We start from the raw sequence: 12,747 nt of genomic DNA, 5'->3' as shown, positions 1-12,747 counted from the left end.
GGTTAGAATATGAAAAGTTATTTATTTATTATTATATTATAATTATGTCCACCAACAAATTTAGTATAGGTACAGAGACGAGCCCCTCAACTTTATCGTATTTATATAATATGTATAAAAAAAAACTATTTAATATTTAATATTTGTAGGTAGCTTAGTGATAACTTTGTTTGTCATAGTTTTTTATTTTTCAAACTTTTATTTTCTCTTCAAAACTTCCCGTCAATAAATTTTTTGGATCCACCACTTATTATGTCTATAAGTAATTTATGAAATATCTATGTGTTATATTCAAATTTTAAAAAAATATATTTATATATTAAGTCATGATATGAATTTGTTGTATAGAAAGATTTTTATTTGCAAACAAAATTAGTACAAAATACATCCATTTTAAGATTTTCTTTTTAGTTTTTTGATTTAGGTATATCCTCGTCTTATATTCAATTTCTCTTTTTTTTTTTAAATATATTTATATATTAAGTTGAAGGTCGGCTTAAGAAAATATCTTTTTTTTTTTGTTAGTTTTATGATGTGAATTTGTTGTATACACATGTTTTTATTTTTAAAGAAAATTATTACAAAACACATACAATTTTAGTATTACTTTTGTACCAATTTATCTTATCTATTATCTTATATTATTTTAGTACGTAACGTGGAAAATCATTTTTTTTAACAATTTTGTCTAAATGATAATTATCTAATTCCAATTATATTCTTTATATTGGTTATGTAATTAATATTTTATATTCTTGTTAATTAAGAAGTTTTAGAATTAATTATTAATGTATTTTTTAAAACATGTGGTCTTAAATTTACAAATAGTAGCATTTGCTTTTAAACAATTTAAAAATGGTTGTTATTGAATATTTTAGGGTAGATCGGTAATTTAAAAAGAAAAAACACATATACACAATGCAATGAGTTATGAAATATGAAGGTTTAAATGATTTAATTATTAAAATAAAAATAAAATATATCACTTAACACACGCTAAAGTTAAAATGATTTAATTACTATTATTTTTTAAATAAAATAAAAATATTAATTATTTATTATCTTCTAATTACATTCTCACAACCCTTCTTAGTTTAAAGTCTCTCTTGTTTTAATAATTAAATTTCTAGAATAATTCATGGGGTTTAAAATCATTTTCCATGATGTCATTTGAGTTTTAACAAAGTTTTTTTTCTCCGTGCCTGAAAAGTGATTTTCTTGTGTAGGTCGAGTAGTGTGGTTCAACCATTAAGAGTTAGGTTGTCATGTTTTTGTTAGGAGAATTCACTCTAAACTCTTTTAAGGTATAAAATTTCTAAACCACACAAATGAAAGACAACTGTGTTTATGGAGAGTTGGTCAATGGCCTAACTAATTAAATGGATATATAGATCTTATTTAGCATTTAGACTACATCAATGAAACAATTGCAAATATACCAATTAAATTTAAAGTATTAGGATACATAGCAACATTTGAAAAAGAAATGCAAATATAACAAAAATTTGTTAGAGTCTATTAATGTGATTGAAATCCAAATATTATTGTCTATTATTTGGTAGACCACAAAGAGTTTAACAATGATTGAAATCTTGCTATAATTGAAAATTTTACAAAATGTTGTTAATATACATTTTGATTATTATCCTTATAATTATGCTAAACTAAACCTATTTTAGGTGCGAACGAACTATAAGCCAAATTTTAATATTTAATTGGACCAAATTAATTTTATTCAATGAACGATCAAGATAGAAACACATGACACATTTATGTTTCTAATTTTAATTTGGGACACATATCAACTTTTAATCAGTCACAAGTCTAATTATTAATAATTTAGCTTTAATAATTTAGCCCTAACGAAAGCGAGAATAGTTCATTCTTATTCAAGTGTGTTAACAGGACTAATTTAAAAGTCGGATAATGAAATAATTACCCAACAAAGAGTTAAATTTTGAATTCCTTCTACTCTCTAGTTTATTTAAGACATGAGTGGAGTGAGTATTAAGTGGGAGAATATTGAATTTTGAAATGGAATCAATTGGTATTAAATAAGTCTCTAATTTCCACCTATCTCAAATGAAAGGTTGAAACCCACTAATAAAGCTCCAATTAATAACTATAAGCCACTGATTACATTTAAATTATTAGACATTAATTTTTGCATATTCTTATTCTCTTCAACTATGCCGAGTTCATTAAAAAAACCTAAAAAGCTTATTATTAACAAGAAATCCCTTAATTTGCTTGTGAATATAGAAATTAAAGGATCTCCATCCCTACAAAAAGATTGTTGATGTGATTTTCTTCAAACTTTGAGACTAAATTCCTACTCAAAAGACCCTATCATGGTTTAGATAAAAAGTTCAAAATTAGAAAGGATCATCCCAACTAAAATATATATATTTTCAAATTCTTAAGGAAAATACTGTAAAATATTTTACTTATGATTAATTTGTTTATTATTTTTATAATATAGTTTATTTCAAATCTAGAAAATAAAATATCTACTAGTATTTTAAAACAAAATTATCCTATTTTAAAAATAATTAGTAGTAGTTAATATAAGATAATTATTGTTTTTCCTACCCATAAAAAGGTTTATAAATACTTTTTCATCACTAATTAAGAAAACAAAACTCTCTACCTTATAAACTAAAATTGTATTATTAATTAAACTTTTTAGATTACGTTACTTTTTAAAACACAACCCTGGAAGACACATATATCAAATTGTCCTAAAAAAAACATGAATATGATAAGAAAATGATTGTAAATGACTAAATTGAAAAATATTTATAAACACAATTTTACCAATAACAGATACGGGTATTTTATAAATTTTCTTCAATATTACTATCTACTAGTATCTATAATTGATGTATCTAAAATTTTGCTATACTTTGTAAATATATTTGGTTTCATTTTACCAAATTTGAATATATTGATATGTCAAATTAGTTTTTCTAAATGAATCCACAAATTTGTAAGTGATATTTTTAAAAATAGCAAAATAAATTAAAATATTTACAAGTTATAGCAAAATTTTGGATTATATGACTGATAGTCTTATATCATTATAACATATTAATGACTATAATTTGCTATAGGTTGTAAATATTTTGTAAAATCTACTATTTTTAAAAATTCCTCAAATTTTAAAGAGTTGCAATTTCTTAAAACTAAATAAATAAGTATTAAAATTTTATTTTGATCCTTAAATTTTGTATTTTGTTCTATTCTGGTCCTTAGCTAAACTTTCAAAAGAGTACTTTCAAAAGAGTCTGATTTGCTTCCCAAACTTTTGAAAAAGGCTAGCTTACTTTGGTTCTGGTCATAAAAATTCTGTTTAGCTTTTCTATTTGAATTATTTGACTCTATTTTTATCATATTGATTAAATTAATAAATAAAAAAAATTGTTAATTTGTTCCATAAATATTTTGTATCAACACAAAAACATAATTAACACTTTAGTGAAATAAACCCAAATAAAAACTAATGGTTCTTTTTTCTCCAAAACTTAAGTCCCTCCCATTCCCTTAACTCTGTTCTTTCTATTTTTTTAAAAAATTGAAATCTTAAAGTAAATTGGAATAAAGACATTGAGTAGATTAAAAGTTAAAATAGAACTCCACATATAAATGCATAAAATAAATTAAAAAATAAAATAATTACAACACATGTATGAAATGATAGATTATTCCCACGGAAAATTACAAAACAAAAGAAAAAGAAGAAGAAAAGGAATTGGGACGTAGAGAAGATAAAACACCTCAAATAATCATAAAATATCTGAAACTTGAGATACTAAAAAATTCGTATATAAATGAATTACATTTAGCATATGAGTCGAGAAAATGAAGTAGAATGACAATACATCAAAATGATCACAACTAAGATCTTGAGAATAATGTGACTTTTTGAGTTTTTTTTTTTATATAAAATATCAATTTATCATCTCGCCTTTGACTAAAAATTAAAACTTTAAATTATTAGGATCGATTATTTTATTTGATAACCTAATCATTCAAATATAAACGTGAATCAATCATTCCAGTTAACTAAATTTTAACTATTAGGATGAAAGTGTACTTTTTTGAAGTCTAATACCAAAATAGAAGAAAAAAAAAAAGTTTACAAACCAAAATCAAAATATGATTTAAATCTAAAATAAAGCCAACAATCAATGCAGTAAAGAGGGTGAAGAGGGTCCAATTAGTAGGGTACGAAAAAGATATTAGTAATAATGAAGAAACCCCCCATTTGTTTTTCCCCTTGAAAGTTTCAAACATCCACTTAATTCCTACTTCCTACTATTTCTCCATTGAATTAGATTGCTATATTTTCTTCTTGAATTGGGATGGTGTTATCTATGACAATAATGATCGTATCCTTTGAATTATTTTTTTAATCTAATTAAAATGTGAATTAGTTGAAATGTTATGCTTTCAAATAACAAAAGTTTAAAATGTGTTAAATTAAGAATTTTAATTTTAAAAAATAAGAATTTGAATTAAAAAGATTGTGGATCTAGTTTTAAATCAAAATTATTTTAGAGACATTTTTAGAAATAACAAAACAAAATAAAATATTTATAAGGTATAAAAAAATTATGAATTCTATCACGAGTGACTATCAATGTCTATTATTGATAAAATCTGAAAAATTTTGCTATATGTTGTCAATATTTTGTCAAATTTGCTATTATTGACAATTACTCATTATTTTAACTAATTTTTATTTTAATTAATTTAATCTTCCCTTGCATTTTAACTAATTCTTATATTTTTAATTTAGTACTAATTTATTTTTCTTCCGGTAACAAAAAAAAAAAAAACTTTAGAAAAAATATGGGCTTTGATGTCGGTTGGAAAAGATGAAAACAAATCTTTAACGTCGCGCTTTAAAATGCGGATGTTTAATGTCAGTTTTAAACTGACATCAAAGGCCAACCGAAATTAAAGGCCTTCAATAACACCATAAAAAATGAAAAAACCTACATCAAAGCAAAAATGACATTGGAGGTCTTTAATAATGCTAACATAGATGTCAGTTGTGAACGACACTAAAGGCCAGTAACGTCAAACCGACATTGAAGGCCAAATTTCTTCTAGTGAAAAAACCTACCATCATGTTCACTTTTTTTTTTTGGAATTTTCCATTTATTTTCAAACTGATGAAATTTCTTTTTAAATTTTCAGTTTATTTTTATGTTAGCTTTTCAATTTATTTTTACGTTTGTTACCTGATATGAAAGATTTGTAACGATAAATAATTAATCGAAATTTCATTACTCGAGTGTGCAACCTTCTTTCGACTTTTTACATGAATGTCCACTTTCTCGGTGTTGACTCTACTACTTCATATGGTGCATGACTTTTAATAGCAAAACATTTAATCATACGTTATAGCGTTTCTGTGTCTGAACAAATCATTTCGTAATTATATTATACAATTTTGTGTTGTGTGTCACCACTTGGACTATAATTGGATCATGTTCCCGAACGCTATCTACACTGCATTTATGTCCAACTCAGTAAAAGTATTTGAAGAAAATTCATGTTCACGATCATCGAGGTCCATCTCTTCAAATTCATCATTAGTCCTTCTTCTAAAGTCTCTATATTGATTATTAGCTAGTATTTGTGATTTTGAGTCTAGCATCAACCTATTGTTATCATTTAAACACTATAGAAAGGAAACACTGAATTGAGAATTATTTTAAAAGAGTTTTGTTCAAGTGAAATGATGCATAAGTGGATGGAAGGCCTAGTTATTTGAATGGACTAAGCATGCTCAAAATGGTTAATAAACTCTTAATTTTATTTCCGCCTACTTTGGTAAAAGATTAGGATTTCTCCTTATACTCAAGGCCCTAGAATAAACCGTAGGATCAGTTCATATGGCAGTAATACCAAACAACTCTTACCATTCATAAGGGAGACTACAAGTACTATTTGTTATGGGTACAAGAATGGTTAGAAGATACACTCTCCACTAGTAGTAATAAAACAAACCTGATTGAAATAAATGAATAAGACAGTGTTTGAATTGTAGGATTGAAGGTGATATATATTTATTGATATGTGGTGGGTAGAGAAGCATACACATGGAAGAGGTGTCACTCAAATTATGTTAGAAGTAAATGATGTTTAAATTTGGGCCACTATTGTTTGAGCTTCAATTTTCTTAACAAAAGCAAAATAAGCCACAAGTCTTGTTGCAATCGTAATGACATCTTTCTTGTCACCCACAACTCCAATTAAAGTTCGTTCTTCAAATATATTATTTTCACTACTTGTGTAGTTTAAACTTTCAATTCTCTATTTTTTTTTTAAATCTCATTCAAATTTAACTTTATATTATATTACAATGTATCTATATACGTTAGGTTAAGATTTTTTTTTTTTAAAATAACAAAATAAATTAAAATATTTATGAGCTATAACAAAATTTTAGATTCTATCATTATAGTGTATATCAATGACTATCAGTGATAGAATTTGTTATAGATTGTAAATATTTTGTAAAATTTTCTATTTTATAAAATATTTACAACCTATAGTAAATTCTGTTACCGATAATCATTCATATGCTATATTGAAAAAAGACTATTAGTGACAGATTCAAATTTTTGCGATACCTTGTAAATATTTTAATTTATTTTGTTATTTCTAAAAATGTCTCTATAATTAATGCATATTTCGTCCTTATATAATTACAGCGCGTTTCAAATTCTTCTAAAATTCTTTGATCCTTATTTTACTTAGTGATAGCTAGCAAATGGACCTAATAAATCTACCATTACAAGCTTCAATGATCCAATATTAATATTAATTAATCGAACTCTTTTATTAAATTAATAAAGATTTGTTAACTAAGGAGCACACTACTAGAGACTCGTAACTGCATTCTTATTGAACAGTAGTGTATTTATATGTTTACTAATATAACCATTACAAATAAGTCGATGCTTCACGATTGGTCGTATATTACAACTGGGTCAAATTATCAGTTTACCATTGTAATTTTTTTTACTTCTTAACTACCATCCATCCTCTAATGAACAATCTTTTTATGGTCAAACCATAGTCTTAATTCGTCTCACAGGCCAATGAGAGGGAGAGACTCCATTGTTCAAAATTTGGAGTCGGTACTTAAGAGAATAACTTATCTATTTTTCTTAACGTCGCTATGGATTTGCGACGTGGAGCGACCGACCTAGTTACCAAGAGGGAAGAAAATGAAGTCACCATCATTCTAGATTTAGAGAGCTTGGCTTGACACTCAAGTGTATCCTAAAATGATCTATAAACAAATATAAAGGGGTTCAAGAGTCTTTTATGTGTAGGAAAGGTATCAACACACCCATAACACTCGTTCAAAGAACAAAGTTCATTTTTCTTGAATTCATAGAAAATGGTCTTGAAGAAAAAGATGATTTTTATGTTCATTTTTAAATTACCGATATTTCATTTTATTTTACTTTTAAGAAAGTATATTATTTACAAGAAATCATATTGAAATAAAACCTTGGCTTTTCAAGAATTTGGATTTATGCCTCAATAATTTCGAATAAGGACTTGTCTGAGGGGTACCCATGTTTTAGAGTGGGTGAAAAGATAATAGACAAACATGAATGTATTGATATCGCATACGGGCGCTACCATTTGCTTAGATGCGAGGGGGATAGGGGAATGGTGAGGCCAAGAATAATATTTTATTTTAATTAACAAAATCGGATTTAAAGTGTTGATCTGTTGAGGCATTAAGAGGCAAGACTTTGTGATCTTTGAAGTATTACATTTTGACATGACCGTTGAACTGTTACATGCAGTATCACAAATATCATATTCGATAGCAGGCAAAAAATGCTATTGTACGTCTTCCATAGTGTTTCAATAGCGTTTTGGGGGATGCTTTCATAGGTGATGTTTTTGAAAGTTCCACACTTTCTATAGCACTCTTTCTACCGGCTATAAAAGGTCTTGTAAAATGTCCATTTTCAATTGCAGAATTATCAAGGTATAACAACAAATAATAGCGCGAACATGATATCCTATGGTTACTTTTTCATAACGTTTTCTTTATAGCATGTAGTAATCGTTATGAAAATTTTTATAGTGTTTTAATACGTTGAAAAAAGATGTGATTTCCGTATGATAGCGTAAATAATAGCAGAAAACACATCTATTAAAATTATATTATAATAACTTTTATAGCATGTAAAAGTAGTGTTGTAAGTTTTGAATAGCTTATTTCTGAATGCTGTCATAGGTGGTGTTATTAAAAAAACTTAGCATAGCCTACATTTTCAATAGTATGAAATTGCTATGAAATCCCATTAAACAAGTTTTTATATTATATAACGTTGGCTAAATTGTCATATTTTAATAACATTTTTCGTAGCACTGAGATCAAATGGGTAAGATAGGATGAAATTTAGGTTTAGATATTTTTGAAATACCAATAGACATTTCTCAGCCTCATTATGAGCCATTTCTAGAAACCTTTTGTAACTCCAAACTCTCGTGGGCCAAACGAGTGATAGAGCCAATACCAAATGCGGCTAGCAATCCCCACTTAAACAAGCTGGGACACATGAATAAAGGTAATGTATGTATTTGTACGTGTAGGGTTGTTTAAACATGGACAAAAATTAAGGTATTATTAATTGTACATATGTGTGTAGCCTTCAATTCCACATGTGTGCTTCAAAAATTAGAAAATAAAACAATTCCAAATTCACCTATTTTTATTATACATATGTATATCTTTTTTTAAAAAAGAGTAATATTAGTAATTTTAAAAAAGTAATATTAGTAATAATGACTAAACCTTTATTTATTTATTTTTGAAAAAAGTCTCATTTTTATCGTTTTACCAAATAAAAACAAATCCATTTATTTTAAATAAAATCTTTTAATATCAAACAAATTATTTAGTTTTAAATAAAATATTTTAAAAAATCTTATTTCTACTCATTTTAGAAAAAAATTAAATTAATTATCATTTTAGGAAAAAAAGAAAATCAATTTTAAACAAAAATCTTTTAGTATTAATTTATTTTTTCACAAAATTTATTTTAGGATAATGAAATTTTATTTTATTAACATAATATCAAAATTTGATTTTTATTTATATTATATTTTCCTAATTTATTATGCTCATACCATATAAATAGGGATCCTTATCATTTGGAAAATGAGAAACAATAACTCTTTTAAGGAAAAATTTATTACAAAAAGTCTTTAGAAAAGGTTGTTAGAGAAATTTTTGTAGAGAATCTCTACCAATTAAAAAAATAAAACTACTGAATAAGTGGTATTTTTATTTATTTTTGCTTTCATTGTTATTATTTTTTTTAAAAAAAAAACGTTATTCTTTTTCTTCTCCCTAAAAAGTAGAGAAAAAGAAAAAGACATATATTTTTCTTCATCTTTACTTTATTCTATTTAAAAATATATATAAAAAACGAAAATTATGTACTAATATTTAAGTTTATTTACTTATTATTATTAATATATCTAACAATGTTTTTATATTACTTTTTTTTTAACTTCTGTTTTTTTCTCTTTTAACTTTATTATTATAACTACTGCTTTTTATAATAATAATAACAATTATTATAAAAAAAATTCCTTTGCTTTTTCTTTTATTTTTTCTTTCTTTATTTCTTCTTTCCTTTGTTATTATTGATTTATTTATTCATATTTGTTGTCTACTGTTTCTATTTTTCTTTCTATTTATTTTAACTTATTTTCCTTGCATGTTACTCCGGTATATTATATAACTTTTTTTTATATCATATTTATCTTTACATTTTATTATTTTAAAAACAATTTGACTATGAAATTAGAAATATCTCGGAGTCCGTTATTTCTAAAGTTATTTCTAAATTCTTGAGGTGAGGGAATCGGTTTTTTGAGAGTCCAAGATCAATTCCCAATAGTTTTTTTCTAAAAAAGTAATTCTTATCTTACTTGTTTAATTCGTTGTATAATATATTTGATTTCGTTGTGTATTATTTTCTATTGATCTATTTTTAAAGTCTTTCTTCTTTTTTTAACCGTTTAGAAATTTTTACTTTAAAACTATCATTTTTAATTTTTTTTAAAAAATGTTTAAAATATAAATATATATTTCATAAGTTTTTCCTAATCAACTTTTTTAATAACTCTTCTATTTCGCTAAAAAAAAAATCCTATGATGAAAGCTAGAAAATTTAGGAGTTCAATTTCCTAGAATCCTTAAGGTGAGGGATCACATCTTTAGAATTCCAAGATGAGTTCACAAGAAAAAAAATGAATTTAATTGAACCATGTGATATATAACGAGAAACAATTGTCACCTTTTTTTTAAATCACATTTTGTCTTGTTGTCGGTAAGTCATGAACCATATGTTAATCTCGTCTACATTGTTTTGGCCAAACAACTACATTATTTTCTCGTTAATAACTTTAGTCAATATATATGATTAATACTACAAGTTGTTGAAGCTTCCAATAGAATCCATATTTTTTTATATGTAAGTTTTGTTGGCAAACTGTTTTTGTAACAATTTGTCCGTTCTTATTTTTACACCTTACTTGAAGATGGTATATTTTTATAGGTTGGACAACTATATCTTTGAGTTCTTACGAGGTTGTATATATGTTCTCTTGTATGAGCATCACTTATTCTTTCTTTTTCTTCAATAGTGGTCGAAACTCAATTATTATATTTGACATTTTATAACAGGTTTATATAGTAAATTGAATATTATTCTTTTTTTAATAAAATACTTTTAGTGGCGCACTGCAATACGTCACAAAAAATGTTTGTAATGGTCATAAATTAATTTTTAGCACCAACATTATTTGCCACTAAAACATCACCTTTAGTGACAAGTGCACTACGTCATTATAAAAAATAAATAGTGACAAAACATATTTTACTAAAGGTAAGCATTAAGTAACGTGCAAATGTCACTAAAAGTATATCTTTTGCGATGCAAAACTGTTGTGTTGCTAAAACTTTTTGCTATGTGGATATAGCAACAGTTCTAGCGATGAATGTCATTGCGTCACTAATACTTTTAGCGTCGTTTTTTTCTTCGTTTTAGTAACGTTTTTTGTGCGCCACTAAAAACTTAATTTCTTGTAGTCTTTGTGCGCGCATGTGACCGATTAATCGGAGTATTTTTGTTATTTCACATTGTGAGCTTATGAGCTTTTTCCGTTTTCAAAATTGTTATAATACGATGGAAATATTTTTGCATTTTCATCTTTTTTTTTTTTGAAAAAGCCTGTTGTTTTTATTTATTGAAATATCATATCAATTAAGATAAAATATTTTATAATTTAAAAAGATCAAAGAAAAACTAAAACCAAAGTCTTTCATAAAAGTATTTTCCCAAAAAAAAAAAAAATATATATATATACCTTTGTAATTTTTGGACTTTTTAAAATAGTCTTTTCCCTTTCCTCTTCAAAACTCTTTATCTGTCATGGTGCCCACCCGTCTTTTCTTCCTATCTCTCTTCAAGTTCTTTCCTCTTGCCTTTTCCCTTTCACACACCCTCATTTTTCTCCTAGCTAGATATATCCTTGACTGAGACAAGGTAAAACACACCCGAACTTAAAACGTGTGGATTGAAATTGTGTATTATCCTTTTCTAAAAAAACAATAACAAACCTTATCCCGTTGGTTTGCGTTGTTCATTAGGATGAAAAAGTTATTAAGTTTTGGTAAAATATTATTAAAAGTACAGATACCTCAAATCAAGAAGGTCTAAGAAAGCTATAAGCTCCAAAAAGAAGCATAAATAATATGTGTTACAAATTTTATTGTTTTCATTTAATTTCTTTATTATTTCTCTCGTACTTATTTTATAGAGTAGAAATTGAGATGTCTTAATTTTCTCAAAGACCAAGCTAACCGAAGAACCAAAAGTTCTCAATGTCGAATGTGAAATCTCAATGATCCCAGCCGATATAACTTTAGTCAAGCTTCATTGAGTTAAAACCTTAGTCAAGCTTCATTGAAAATAAAATGAAACTTTGGTATTTTATAGAAAATCAATCAGAAAATCAACCTGGGTCCAGTCGAATTGACACAACTTTATGTTGAGATGTTGTCGATCGTAACCTTACGTTTATAGATGAAAATGTTGTAACCTCAAGTATAATGTGCATCAATGTTGTAACCTTACATTTATGTGAACAAACTTCAAACGGACAACTCACCTCAATTAATGGCTTGAGGAACTAATGGTTCAGAAAAAGTCTCGTGTATTAAAATTATGATTTTGAAGGAGACATATATATAAGACAGGTGTGTCCTTCAAAATGGTTTGCTAACAATGCTTTACCTCTAGGTGTGTTTCTGTTGGTTGATCAAAGGGGAGTAGGAGGCATTTCCATATGGATGATGTAGACGGTTGCCTTAGTTCGGGTAATTGAAAAAATAATGTAGTTTTTAAAAAAAGATGGCGAAAAGGGGTTATTTGAAACTAATTAGGTAATAAACAAGGGTGTTTTTCTTCTTTTACCTTTTGCAAAAATAGTAAAAAAATTTACCATAATAAACCAGCACCAAGAATGTGGAATAGCATAATGGACAAATATTTCATTGACAATGGGTATTTGAAATGCCCTTATGAACATTCTCTTTATATCATGACTAATGGTCATGAAGATATTTTGGTAGTTTTTTTGTCAATGGACTTTAATTTTTTTACAAAAAATTGTGCAAGTATGTTT

The sequence above is a fragment of the Cucumis sativus genome, chromosome 3, assembly GCF_000004075.3.
Source record: "Cucumis sativus cultivar 9930 chromosome 3, Cucumber_9930_V3, whole genome shotgun sequence".
In the NCBI taxonomy this organism is placed as follows: Eukaryota; Viridiplantae; Streptophyta; class Magnoliopsida; order Cucurbitales; family Cucurbitaceae; genus Cucumis; species Cucumis sativus.
This window is presented reverse-complemented; position numbering follows the sequence as displayed.